The sequence below is a fragment of the Macaca mulatta genome, chromosome 1 (assembly GCF_049350105.2).
Source record: "Macaca mulatta isolate MMU2019108-1 chromosome 1, T2T-MMU8v2.0, whole genome shotgun sequence".
Taxonomy (NCBI): Eukaryota; Metazoa; Chordata; class Mammalia; order Primates; family Cercopithecidae; genus Macaca; species Macaca mulatta.
The window spans coordinates 232,791,493-232,805,851 of NC_133406.1; the positions used below are offsets into that span (position 1 = coordinate 232,791,493).

At 45.5% G+C, this 14,359-nt stretch overlaps 1 long non-coding RNA gene across 1 annotated transcript in view; it reads right to left on the minus strand.

Annotated features, from left to right (window-relative positions):
- The window catches only part of LOC144336610 (uncharacterized), a 175,504-nt gene extending 165,497 nt beyond the window's left edge, over positions 1 to 10,007 (minus strand). The window contains exons 1-2 of the long non-coding RNA XR_013408577.1: positions 9,875 to 10,007; positions 4,089 to 4,207 (exon numbers count right to left, since the gene is read on the minus strand). This is a non-coding gene — a long non-coding RNA (uncharacterized LOC144336610). The remainder of the gene's footprint in view (positions 1 to 4,088; positions 4,208 to 9,874) is intronic.
- Positions 10,008 to 14,359: the final 4,352 nt, after the last annotated feature.

Here is a 14,359-nt window from a genome sequence, read left to right on the forward strand (position 1 = left end):
CTGGCTGTCCTGATGTTCTTGGATGAACCAATGTCCTTGTACACAGTGTCTCTACTTAGTGATTGATAAAAGTTCTTGGCTGGGCAGAAGCCAGTTGACAGTTCCTGCAGTTGGGTGAGTCACGGGAACCTCCGCTCACCCGCTCCGGGCTGCAGAGGCAACTCCAGGCACACACAGCAGCTCAGACGCGTGATAAGACTTGTCTGCACACCACATCATCCCAGCCCAGGAGCCTCTAATTACACGTCTGGTGTTTGCAGGAGCCCAGGTGGCCTGTGCTTCCATGGGCCAAGAACTGTGAAGATCGCAGGGGCTGGGTTCTCACTGCCAGCGCAGAGGCCAGGGTGGGGGAGGCATCTCAAAGCCCCAGTGCGTCACTTCAATACCAATTATAATACCCGCGTTCTAAAGAAAACAAGTCCATTTAATCATGCGCTTCTTGTTTTCTAAAGCACTGCCACAATTTTATCTCCCCATAGACATTTCGAGCCCTTTTTTGTTTGTTTGTTTGTTTGTTTCTACATCTCACCTTTCCATTCACCCTTCACAGTACAGGCAGAAACCTACCGGGCACTGCGGGAGATTGAGTGTAGGAGAAAGCAGGATGACGACGGGCCTGAATGGTGGTGTGTTTTCCTCCACACAATGTGGCTTTGTCCTCCGACGTGTCTCACGTGATGGAATCTGGCTGATCTGACTTGCTTGCAGATGTCTGTAACAGCATTAGCAGCTTCCAATTGTCAGGAGTTCGCTGCTTGCCAGGCACGCTGTCGGGCACACTGAAATGTTGTGGGATGGCCTTGGGATCGGCCCTAGAACCATGAGACCTACTTTCACAGAATGGACACTCGTTCAGAGCAGAGCAAGGAAGTCACTGTCACCGAAACCAAAACTGCGCCTGGCCCAGGCCAGTCAGTGGCTGATGGCCGGAGCTGCTCTGTGGGACACTGAAATGCAACATTTGTTGATCCTGTCAGGAACATCATCCATGTGGGAGGTTTTTGAGGACAGCAGCCAAAAATCTGTTTTGGTTTTTGTTTTCACAGCTATATATATATATATATATATATTTTTTTTTTTTTCTTCCACGCTTAGTTGATGCTGAATCAATTCGACGGTTCCTTTTGCAAGAATCCACAAACTTTAACAATAATAGTCATTTGTCATCTGGCAAGATGAGATTGAGAAGATTCTCATTGAGAAACTGATTTACCCAACTGAAATGTTCATTTAAATTTTTTTTCCTCTAAAACCTGGAGTACTCATCTGTGGATGACTTCTACTCGTATAATTTTTTTTCTCAAATTGGATAGTTAAATGATTCTATGCATTTAGGAATCACAAAAAGTCAGTTTTATGGATACGGTTTTCTCTGAAGTTTTGGTATAGACAAAAAGAGGTGTTACCATCCACCCGGCATGCATTATAATTCCGTCCTTGCCTAATCCCCACCCAAATGCCCATTTACGTCTACACAAACTCATTCTTTCTGAATCATAAATGCCACACCCTCAGTTGCACATAAAACTTTGCCATATTATGTATACATCAGTGTGTACGAAGACAAGTTGTGGCTTAGAAGAGGTCCATGTACAGTTTCTGGAACTGTTTATCATCTCACTTCTCCATAACTGATTCTAGGTCTGAAAGGTTTTCGTCTAAAATTTGATAGCTTGATTTTGAGGATATGTTTTCAACGCCTTTTCTGGTTACAAATCCTGATGTTGGCAGGTCTTTTTCCTGTAAGCATGAAGACCAACCAAGACAAGGTACACTGTGCTATTAATCAAAGTGGCACAGAACAACTATGTGACAGGTCATAGCCAGGAGTGTAATGTAACATGGATATGGAGGGCCATGAAGATTCCCATAGCCCTCCTTCTACACATCTGAAAATCTCCTGAAATTCAGAATAAACTCATTACTGAAAAACTATTTATTGGCATACCAGACTGTTTCAGGAATTCATGAAAGATAGAAGGCAGATGGGTCTTGTTTGATGGAGAAATAAGACCAAAGGAAAGACCAAAGGCTAAAAGATCTACAGGAGGAGCCGGGTGCAGTGGCTCACGCCTGTAATCCCAGCACTTTGGGAGGCCAAGGCAAGTGGATCACTTGGGGCCAGGAGTTTGAGACCAACATAGTCAACGTGGTAAAACCCCATCTCTATTAAAAATACAAAAATTAGCCAGGAATGGTGGCTCGCACCTGTAGTCCCAGCTACTCGGGAGGCTGAGGCAGGAAAATTGCTGAACCTAGGAAGTGGAGGTTTCAGTGAGCCAAAATCATGCCACTGCACTCCAGCCTGGAGGCAGAGTGAGACTCCATCTCAAAAAACAAACAAAAAAGTCTACAGGAGGTGACTTCTGAGAAGGTGGCTGTGAGTTTTGAGAAAGCTCTGCCCTTTATGGAAATAGGGAACAGGAAGGAGCCCTGAGGCAGGGGTCAGGGTGATTATCTGGGGGATTTTGAAGGATCAGCCAGCTACCTTCGCCCCCTTCCCCACCTCTCTCATGCTAAACTGTGTCACAGGGAGTGTGTGCCCACAGGCCACAGCATTGGTGACAAGAGGCACAGCAAGACCCTGGGTAGCAAGAAATCTGCACTATTTCTAGGTGGGCTGGAAAGGCCCTCCTGACCGAGAGGACTCAGCCTTCCTCACACTGCCCTGTGTTTCCTCTGCTGTGGTTATCAGAGGCAAACTCATGTCATCAGAACCTGGTTCAACAGACAGAAGAATAGGAATTTTGAAATATGAGCCCAAAATTTAAATTGCCAAGCATTTGAGGAAAATTAATATCAAGAAAAGTACAAAACTCAATAAACAAAGACTAATCCCCATGCAAACATTTCACAAAGCAAACAGATGTTAAAACAATCCTCGGAGATTAGACAGAATATTATATTCGTGAAATAAGAACAGGCTGTTAGGCCGGGCTCAGTGGCCCCAACCTGTAATTGCAACATTTTGGGAAGCCAAGGCAGGCGAATCATGAGGTCAGGAGTTCGAGACCAGCCGGGCCAACATAGTGAAACCCCATCTCTATTAAAAATACAGAAATCAGCCGGGCATGGTGGTGTGTGCCCATAGTCCCAGCTACTCGGGAGGCTGAGGCAGAATTGCTTGAACCCAGGAGGCAGAGGTTGCAGTAAGCCGAGATGGTGCCACTACACTCCAATCTGGCAACAGAGCGAGACTCTGTCTCAAACAAAATAAAATAAAAAAGAACAGGCTGTTTTGTTTTTTGGGTTTTTTTTTGAGACGGAGTCTCACTCTGTTGCCCAGGCTGGAGTATAGTGGCCCGATCTCTGTTCACTGCAACCTCCACCTCCTGGGTTCAAGCAATTCTCCTCCTGCCTCAGCCTCCCAAATAGCCGGGACTACAGGCGCGTGCCACCAAGCCTGACAATTTTTTGTATTTTTAGTAGAGATGAGGTTTCACCATGTTAGCCAAGATGGTCTCGATCTCCTGACCTCGTGATCCGTCCACCTCGGCCTCCCAGAGTGCTGGGATTACAGGCATGAGCCACCACACCCGGCCAAGAACAGGTTGTTTTGTAAAAATGCCAAGGGATAGAAAGTGTGAAGAAAGGTTAAGAGACATTTAGAATCTGAGAAGAGTAGAGGGTGGCATAGATGAAATAATTAAAACATAACATGAAAAATTTTTAGATCTGAAGAAAAATACAAGTCTTCATGTGGAAAGGGCCCTCTGAATGCCAAATGATTTGCTTGAAGACTACACCTAGACATGTTTCCCAAAATTTCAGAAAACCAAGGATAACAAGAATAAACCTTCCAAAGAGAAAAACAAAAAGCAAAAAGTCACCTACAGAGGAGTAAGAATTATGCAAGTCCCAGCAACACAGAATGCTAGAATAAAATGCAATAATATTAATATCATCAAAGTTCTAAGAAAAAAGTTAGGTCAGACGCAGTGGCTCACGCCTATAATCCCAGCACTTTGGGAGGCCGAGGTGGGTGGATCACCTGAGGTCAGGAGTTAGAGACCAGCCTGGCCAACATGGTAAAATCCCATCTCTACTAATAACACACACACAAATTAGCTGGGCATGGTTGCACACACCTGTAATCCCACCTATTCGGGAGGCTGAGGCAGGAGAATTGCTTGAATCCGGGAGGCAAAGGTTGCAGTGAGCCAAGATCGCACCATTGTACTCCAGCCTGGGCAACAAGAGTGAAACTCTGTCTCAAAAAAAAAAAAAAAAAAGTTATTTTGAACCCAAAGTCCTGTACTCTGTACTCAGCCAAATTACCATTCAAATGAAGGGTCAAAATAAAATACACGGGGGTATACAAAACCTCAGAAAGTTTGTCACATTCAGATTTGCTCTTTTGAAAGAAATTCTCAAAGATTGCAACCTAGTAAGACTAAAAGAATCTGGCTCTATTGCCCAGGTTGGAGTGCGGTAATGTGATCTTGGCTCACTGCAACTTCAACCTTCCAGGCTCAAGCAATCCTCCCTCCTCAGCCTCCCAAGTAGCTGGAACTAGAGGTATGAGCCACCATGTCTAGCTAATTTTTGTATTTTTTTCAGAGACAAGGTTTTACCATGTTGCCCAGGCTGGTCTCAAACTCCTGGGCTCAAGCCATCCTTCTTGCCTTGACCTTGGGATTATAGGCGCGACTCACCACACCCAGCCTCTAAAGTTTTCAATACCCAGAATTAAGCAATTCTATCCTTTCCTCCAAAAGGATAAAAACCTTAGTCTGTTCTCACTTCAGTCCTCATTCTTCTTCTCCTTGAATTAAGGATCCTTAAACTTCCCCTTGAACTAAGATCTGGGATATTAGTTCTCTATTATTATTTTTAGTTATACATAAAAATTACTTAAACTTCTCTGACTCAAAAAAAAAACTTCTCCATGATGTGATTATTATGCACTGCATGCCTATATCAAAATATTCCATGTATCCTATAAATACATACACCTACTATGTACCCACAAAAATTAAAAATTAAAACAATTTTAAAAATTACTTAAACTTAACTATAACTTATAATGGCTGCTTTGCTTATAATTGCCCACTGGATACCACATCTTCCTATTTTTGGGATTTTTTTTTTTTTTTTTGAGACAGAGTCTTACTCTGTCGCCCAGGCTGGAGTGCAGTGGCACTATCTCAGCTCACTGAAATCTCCGCCTCCCCAGTTCAAGTGATTCTCCTTCCTCAGCCTCCCAAGTAACTGGGATTAGAGGTATGTGCCACCACACCGCTAATTTTTGTATTTTTAGTAGAGACAGAGTTTCATCACATTGACCAGGCTGGTCTTGAACACCTGACCTCAGGTGATCCCCCTGCCTTGGCTTCCCAAGGTGCTGGGATTCCAGACGTGAGCCACCGCACGCAGCCACATTCCCTGCAATGGCTTGGTGCAGTTTTCTTGGTAGTGAGTTCTCCCGCGATGTGGTTGTTGTCAAGTGTGTGTGGCATCTACTCCCCCACCCCCATCTCTTGCTCCTGCTCCCACCATGTGAGATTCCTGCTCCCACTTCACCTTCCACCATGAGTGAAAGCTCCCTGAGGCCTCCCCAGAAGCCAAGCACAAGCCAGCGCCATGCTTCCTATACAGCCTGCAGAACCATGAGCCAAATCAACCTCTTTATCAATCACCCAATCTCAGGTATTTCTTTATAGCAATGCAAGAATGGCCTAGCATGTTCCCCAACTCAAGATATGACTTTAGTGTAACCCTGATTCCAAAACTGTACAAAGACTACAAGAAAGGAAAATTTCAGTTCAACTGTACCCATGAGATGTAAAAACCCTAAATTACATACTCATCAAATAGAACCTGGTAATGTATAAACACATAATGACCACATTGGGTTTATTTCAGGCATGCAAGACTAGTTCATTAGAAAATCTACTGATATAATTCGCCATGGTAATAGATTAAAGGAGAAAAGCCAGATGATGTCACTGATGATGCAAAATCATTCAATAAATTTCAACATCTACTCATGACAAAAACTCTTACCAAACCAAGAATGGAAAGTGTACTGTATTTATTTATTTATTTATTGTTGTTATTATTATTATTATTTGAGACAGAGTCTAGCTCTGTCACCCAGGCTGGAGGTTAGAAGAAAGGTCAGAGAGACTTGAAGGGGATCTGGACAGGCCACCATAGAATATGCCACTTTGACATAAAGATTATTTTGAGCTGAAGGCAATTGAGAATCAACAGATCTAGAACGAGTTCTCTGCCCTCCCCCTTTTTGCCTAAAAGCAGGTCATAAATTTGATTACACCAGTGTACTCCAGCCTGGGTGACAGAGCGGGAACCTGCCTCTTAAAAAGTAAATAAGTAAATAAAAGGATCTGCATTTCTACATACCAGCAACAATCAGAAAACAATTTTAGAAAGGAATTAACAATGAGAAGGAAGGAAGGAAAGAAGGAAGGAAGGAAAGAAGGAAGGAAGGAAGGAAGGAAGGAAGGAAGGAAGGAAGGAAGGAAGGAAGGAAGGAAGGGAGGGAGGGAGGGAGGGAGGGAGGGAGGGAGGGACAGAGAGAGGAAGGAAGAAAGAAAGAAGAAAGAAGGAGGGAGGGAGGGAAGGAAGGAAAGAAGGAAGGAAGGAAGGAACGAAGGAAGGAAGGAAGGAAGAAAGGAAGGAAGGAAGGAAGGAAGGAAGGAAGGAAGGAAGGAAGGAAGGGAGGGAGGGAGGGAGGGAGGAAGAAAGAAGAAAGAAGGAGGGAGGGAGGGAGGGAAGGAAGGAAAGAAGGAAGGAAGGAAGGGACAGACAGAGAGGAAGGAAGAAAGAAAGAGAAAGAAAGAAGAAAGAAGGAGGGAGGGAAGGAAGGAAGGAGAGAAAGAAAAAGAGAAAGAAAGCAAGAAAGCAAGCAAGCAAGCAAGAAAGAAAGAAAGAAAGAAAGAGAAAAAGAAACGAGAAAAAAAGAGAGAAATAAAGGAAAAAAGAAAGAGAAAGAGAGAAAAAAAGACAGACCTAATAATACCTAACAATAAATCCAATAAAGATGTGTAAACCCTTAATGGGGAAATTACAAAACTTTATTGAAAAACATTAAAGTTGGCTTATGTGTGGGTCAACCATAGTGGCTCACATCTGTAATCCCAGCACTTTGGGTAGCTGAGGCAAGCAATCATTTGAGGCCAGGAATTTGAGACCAGCCTGGCCAACATGATGAAACCCCATCTCTACTAAAAATACAAAAGAATTAGCCAGGTATGGTGGCACATGCCTGTAATCCCAGTTACATGGGAGACTGAGGTGGGATAATCGCTTGAACTTGGGAGGTGGAAGTTACAGTGAGCTGAGATTGTACCACTGCACTCCAGTGTGGGAGACAGAGTGAGACCCTGTTTCCAAAAAAAAAAAAATCATGTCAGCAACAACAAAAACCTGATTCAAAACTGGGCAAAGCGCATGCTTCAGCAGCACATATACTACAAATGGAACAATACAGATTATTAGCATAGCCCCTGAAAAAAAATTTTAATGGGCAAAGCACTTGAATAGACATTTCTAAGATGTACAAATGGCCAATAAGTAGATGAAAAGATGCTCCACATCATTAGTCATTAGGAAAATGTAAATCAAAACCACAATGAGAATGACCATATGATTCGGCAATTTCGCTTCTGCATGTATACCCCAAAGAATAGAAAGCAGGGTCTGGAAGAGTTGTGGACACCACGTTAACAGCAGCATTATTCACAATAGCTAAGAGGTGGAAGTAACCCAAGAATCTATAAAGGGACGAAAGATAAGCAAAATATGGAACATACATACACTTAAATTTGATTCAGCCTTAAAAAGGAAGGAAATTATGGGCCGGGGCAGTGGCTCACGCCTGTAATCCCAGCACTTTCAGAAGCCAAGGTGGGCAGATCATTTGAGGTCAGGAGTTTGAGGCCAGCCTGACCAACATGGCAAAACCCCGTCTGTACAAAAAAATACAAAAATCAGCCAGGTGTGGTGGCGTGTGCCTGTAATCTCAGCTACTCGGGAGGCTGAGGCAGGAGAATCACTTGAACCTGGGAGGTGGAGGTTGCAGTGAGCCAAGATCACACCACTGTACTCTAGCCTGGGCAACAGAGCAAGACTTGGTCTCAAAAAAAAAAAATGGAAATTCTAACACATGCCACAACGTGGACATTGAGGATAATTTGCTAAGTAAAATAAGCCAGTCACAGAAAGACAAATACTGGTGATTCAACGGATAGGGGGTACTGAGGGTAGTCTCATTCATAGAGAGAAAGTGGAATGGTGGTTGCCAGGGGCTGGGGGTAGGGGGAAAGGAAAGTTAGTGTTTACTGGATACAGAGTCTCAGTTTTACAAGATGAAAAAGAGTTTGGGAGACGGATGGTGCTGATGGTTGCACAACAGGATGAATGTATCTAATACCACCAAACCGTACAATGGTTAGGATGGTCCATTTCGTGTTACATGTATTTTACTGCAATAAAAAAAATTTAATGGGGGAAATCCATTAATAGAGGAATGCCCAGGAGTTCTAGTTCAGCCTGGACAATATAGTGAGACCCCATCTCTACAAAAAAATACAAAAAATTAGTCGGGTATACTGGCATGCGCCTGCAGTGCCAAGTACCTGTAGTTCCGGCTACTGTGAGTGGAGAGGCAGGCGGCTGAGGTAAAAGGATGGCTTGAGCCCAGGAAATGGAGGCTGCAGTGAGCCTTGATCACGCCACTATACTCCAGCCTGGGTGACAGAGCAAGACTCCGTCTCAAAAAAAAAAAAAAGGTTAAATAAGTTACAGTATGGTTATACTATAACATTCTGTTCAACGCTTATATAAACAAAGTGGACTTAAACATGAGCAGATTTTTAAGGCATACTTTTTCAAAAAATTCAATTTGCAAAACAATGTACCCAATAGGATCCTATGTATTTTATTTATTTATTTATTTAGAGATGGAGTTTTGCTCTTTTGCCCAGGATGGAGTACAATGGTGTGATCTCGGCTCACTGCAAACTCAGGCGCCGGACACCAGGCCCAGCTAATTTTTGGAATTTTTTTTTTTTTGGTAAAGATGGGGTTTCACCATGTTGGCCAGGTTGGTCTTGAATTCCCGACCTCAGGTGATCCGCCCACGGCTTCCCAAAGTGCTGGGATTACAGGCATGAGCCACTGTGCCCGGCCTTATTTTATTTTTTAAAAACTGACAATAGTGTACAGCTCTGTGTATGTACAAAACATAATGCGTGTGGATGTGGGTGTGTACAGTTACACATTTGTAAATTCCTAGAAAACAGACTGGAAGCGAGACCCCAAAGTGGGACTTTGGGGAAAGGAAGAGGAGGGAGAGGAGGGAGAGAAGGGAGGGGAGGGAGGGGAGGGAGGCGAGGGAGGGTGGAACAGAGAACTTTCAAGTCTTGCTTTATGTATTCATGTATCATTTGAGTCTTTCCCAATGAACAGGTATTGATGTATTTGTTGTATAATTACATTTTTTAAGTGCTTTAAGACCCAGGTGGCGCTGAGCTAGATGCCTCATGGACTAATGACATGGTATTATGGTATTATCCACCATCCAGAGATAATTTACTCTTTCATAAGCATGCTGAGTGGCTGGTATTCCTGAATAAGGGATGTAAAAGCATAAGCAAGTATTAGAAAAGGGGATGATCTCACTCTTGCCTGTGACCTTTGTAAGTTTTATTCTTGCACTGATTTACTGCTGAAGCCCAAATGTGAGGCCTGACCATCCTTTTATTTTTTACCATCATCCTTTAACTCGCCCCTGGCTGTCAAGTTATCTGTAACAAAGCTTCCTCCCAGTCACCCTACCTGCCTCAGCTAGTCACTCAGCAATGCAAATAAAGAGAATTCTGCATTTTGTAAGACTGTGACCACATACCACAGTAGGGCCCCAGGCGCCAGGCAGGCAGGGCCTGAGACCGCCGCCACACAAGGGATACAGAGGGCTGGAGGGAGGAATCTTCAGGATCGGGTGAATACAGGACTGTCGCCAGGCCACATTCCATCTGGGTCTAAAAAACAAGGAAACAGCCTGGAGCAGCGGCTCACGCCTGTAATCCCAGCACTTTGGGAGGCCGAGGTGGGTGGATTACCTGAGGTCAGAAGTTCGAGACCAGCCTGGCCAACATAGTGAAACCCCGTCTCTACTAAAACTACAAAAATTAGTGGTGCGTGCCTGTAATCCCAGCTACTTGAGAGACTGAGGCAGGAGAATCCTTTGAACCCAGGAGGCAGAGGTTGCAGTGAGCCGAGACTGCACCATTGCACTCCAGCCTGGGCAACAAGAGTGAAACTCCATCTCAAAAAAAGAAAAAGGAAACATAACTTTCTCTTCAGTATACTTCGTGAAATCTTTTTCTCTTCTGGAAAGAAGAGATCTGAACCAAGCACAGTTGTTACGGGTTAATTACCTTTGCTTGGCTTTCAAGAAAAACACTGAAGCAAAGACGCGGACTCTAAAGAGGCCAACATCTCATTCCCGTCTGCTGTCTTCCAACACTGGCTCCCAGATTTTACCAGCATCAACCCAAGGTTTGTGTCTGGAGATTGCGCCTCCATTAACCACAGTGTTGTCTTTTCTTCTTTATTTTTTAAGACAATGAACTTTCAAGTCTAATGTTATTTTTAAGCCAAGTAAAAACCTCCAGGAGCAGGCTGAATTTAAAAACAAAATACTTGCCGGGTGCGGTGGCTCACGCCCGTAATCCCGGAACTTTGGGAGGCTGAGGTGGGTGGATCACGAGATCAGGAATTTGAGGCCAGCCTGGCCAACATGGTGAAACCCCATCTCCAGTAAAAATATAAAAATTAGCCGAATGTGGTGGTGCATGACTGTAATCCCAGATACTCGGGAGGCTGAGGCAGGAGAATTGCTTGAACCCAGGAGGCAGAGGTTGCAGTGAGCCGAGATCATGCCACTGCACTCCAGCCTGGGCGACAAGAGCAAGACTCCATCTCAAACAAAAAAGAAAAGAAAAGAAAAAAGAAAATCTGAGAATGTGGTCACATGCTGAATTGAAACAGCAAAGCAAAATAAAGCAGTTCTGTGAAGTAGCTGAGTTTCTGAGGCCCAGCAGGTATGCAGCCCTGTGGGGAGATCCCATCTGATCAGCTCGTCCAGGACTTGCTTGGGAACCTGCAAGCTGCAGGAAGTGAAAAAGATGATGATGATGGTGATAATGATGGTGATGGTGGTGGTGAGGGTGATGGTGGTGGTGGTGAGGGTAATGATGGTGGTGATGGTGGTGGTGGTGAGGGTGATGATGGTGATGGTGATGGTGGTAGTGGTGATGGTGGTGGTGGGGGGGTGGTGATGGTGGTGGTGGTGGTGGTGGTGAGGGTGATGGTGGTCCTGGCAATGGTGGTGGTGAGGGTGATGGTGGTCCTGGCGATGGTGGTGGTGACGGTGATGGTGGTGAGGGTGATGATGGTGGTGGTGGTGATGGTAGTGGCAAGGGTGATGGTGATGTGATGGTGATGGTGGTGAGGGTGGTGAAGGTGATAGTGATTGTGGTGATGGTGATGGTAATGATGGTGATAGTGATGGTGGTGGTGGTGACAACGGTGGGGATGTTGATGATGATGGAGACAGTGATGTTGCTGGTGATGGTGACAATGGCGATGGTGATGGTGATGAATCCATCATTCACATTCTTCCCAGTGCTAAAGACCTTCCTTAGTGCTCAGCCCCAAAAGAGCCCATGGCCCCAGCCTGGATGCCTTGGGACTCAAGCTAGGGTCTGGGGAAAGAGCCAGCTCCGGAAGGGCCTCATGCTGGAACCGTGAAGAGTGTGTCCAGCCCAGATGTGAAAAGGAACAACCCCTTCCTCTGCAGCGTGCTGGCAGACCCCTTGTGTGCACAGGGAAGAGTCTGAGAGCAACCCAGACCCACCCGGTGCTCCTTGAATGCCCAGGTCCCTGCTGCTGCTTCCCCTTACTAAGGGCAAAGGGAGAGTGTTTTCTTTTTTTTTTTTTTTTTTGAGACGGAGTCTCGCTCTGTCACCCAGGCTGGAGTGTAGTGGCCGGATCTCAGCTCACTGCAAGCTCCTCCTCTCGGGTTCACGCCATTCTCCTGCCTCAGCCTCCCGAGTAGCTGGGACTACAGGCACCCGCCACTTCGCCCGGCTAGTTTTTTCTATTTTTTAGTAGAGACGGGGTTTCACCGTATTAGCCAGGATGGTCTCGATCTCCTGACCTCATGATCCGCCCATCTCGGCCTCCCAAAGTGCTGGGATTACAGGCTTGAGCCACCGCGCCCGGCCGGGAGAGTGTTTTCTAAAAAAAAAAAACAGCCAGATGATTCTGCAGAATTGGCTGCAGGAGAATATAATGTCCTCCTCATTTCTTAGGAAACCAACACCCTAGAATATAGAGTAAGTAACCAGACTCAGACGATACAATTGGCTACACTAAAATCATACTTTACATTTAATGTTGCAGTTATACAAATGAATCCTATGGCACAGGCTCTTGACCTCTAAAAAGACTTTCTTCTCTGTAATGGATGATACCAATGACTACTTTCTAGGGTTACTGGTTGGACAGAGTTGGAGATGTAGCACATAAAGGTCCACATACTGGTACAGAGAAGCTCTCGAAGATATGGTAACTGAAAAAGCAGGGGCAGAAGAATGCGACCCCTCTTGGGATTTTGGATAGAATTCGAGCCTTTTGTATAAAGTGTGAAAGAAAATCGGCCAGGCGCAGTGGCTCACGCCTGCAATCTCAGCACTTTGGGAGGCCGAGGCGGGCAGATCACAAGGTCAGGAGATCGAGACCATCCTGGCTAACACGGTGAAACCCTGTCTCTACTAAAAATACAAAAAAAATTAGCTGGGCATGGTGGCAGGCGCCTGTAGTCCCAGCTACTAGGGAAGCTGAGGCAGGAGAATGACATGAACCCGGGAGGCGGAGCTTACAGTGAGCCGAGATCGCACCACTGCACTCCAGCCTGGGTGACAGAGCGAGACTGGCTCAAAAAACAAAAACAAAAACAAAAACAAAAAAACACTTCAAATGATGAGCCCCAACCCCCGAAGTTAACCTCCTAGCTCAGTGCAGGCCACACAGCAGGTGGTCAGTAAGCCCGGCCCCTTCCTTGCTAAACCAGTTGGCACCTGGGATGCAAACCTCCCTTCAGAAGTGCAGGGCAGGGCCATCACAGCCCTAGAGCAACATTCGGTCTTTGGCTTCAGGAATTCAGTTAATGGGCACCTGGCTGCCCCTTGCTCCGTGGGGCAAGCCGTGGCCTCGAGCTAGTTGGAGGCTCCAGTGCTCCTCCTGCAACAGGAAGTTTTAGGTCTTCTTCCTAACTCTCCGGGGGTCTTGGGCAGGCCACTTGGGCTCTCAAAGCAGCTGTTACTGTCTCTAAAATGGCAGAGACCCCCTACCCTCACCCCCAACTCAGGAGAAGCACAGTCAAGCCAACTGCCACACATCTGAATTCTGACTCCAGGTCACTTTTCAACTGTAGATAGCGCCCCTCCCACTTAAGTTTCCAATTTTTGTTTGTCCCCTCCCCATTAACTTACTAGAAGTTAGGAAGCAATTTTGTTCAGCCTGGGAAAGAAGTGGGCAGATACGAGAGGGTGGAGGTTTTAAAAATGTAGTCATTCAATAAGGACCAGAAAAAGCCCAAGGTTTAGACAAAGCTGGTTCCGGGAGCCCCCCATCCCAAACACTGTCAGGGAAAGGGAAGTAAATCTTCACTGCAATGCCTGGGCTCTGATAACGGTGATTTATCTTAGAGATGCTCTTTGAGAAATGCTCATCTAGAAACACCTTTTCCTGCTGCCCTAAGGGCACAAAAACTCAAAGAGCCAATTCCTTTCAATATCTCCCTTCCTGTAGATATCTCTAAAATTCCAAGGATCTTATTCAGAGGTAAGGGATGCTGGCAAAACACCTAGCAAACTTGAGAGAGTTTACGGATGTTAACTATTAGTAATAAATGGTTTTCAGATCATCAATTTGACTTTTCCTTTTTTTTTTATTGAGACAGTGTCTCACTCTGTTGCCCAGGCTGGAGTGCAGTGGTGTGATCTTGGCTCACTGCAACCTCTGCTGCCCGGGTTCAAGCGATTCTCCCGCCTCAGCCTCCCAAGTAGCTGGAATTACAGGCGCCTGCCATCATGCCCAGCTAATTTTTGTAGTTTTTAGTAGAGATAGGGTTTCACCATCTTAGTCAGGCTGGTCTTGAACTCCTGACCTCGTGATCCACCCGCCTCGGCCTCCCAAAGTGTTGGGATTATAGGCGTTAGCCACAGCACCCAGCCTGTGACTTTCAAATAGCAGGTATCTGCCAAGCGCAGTGGCTCATGCCTGTAATCCCAGCACTTTGGAAGGCTGAGGCGGACAGATTACC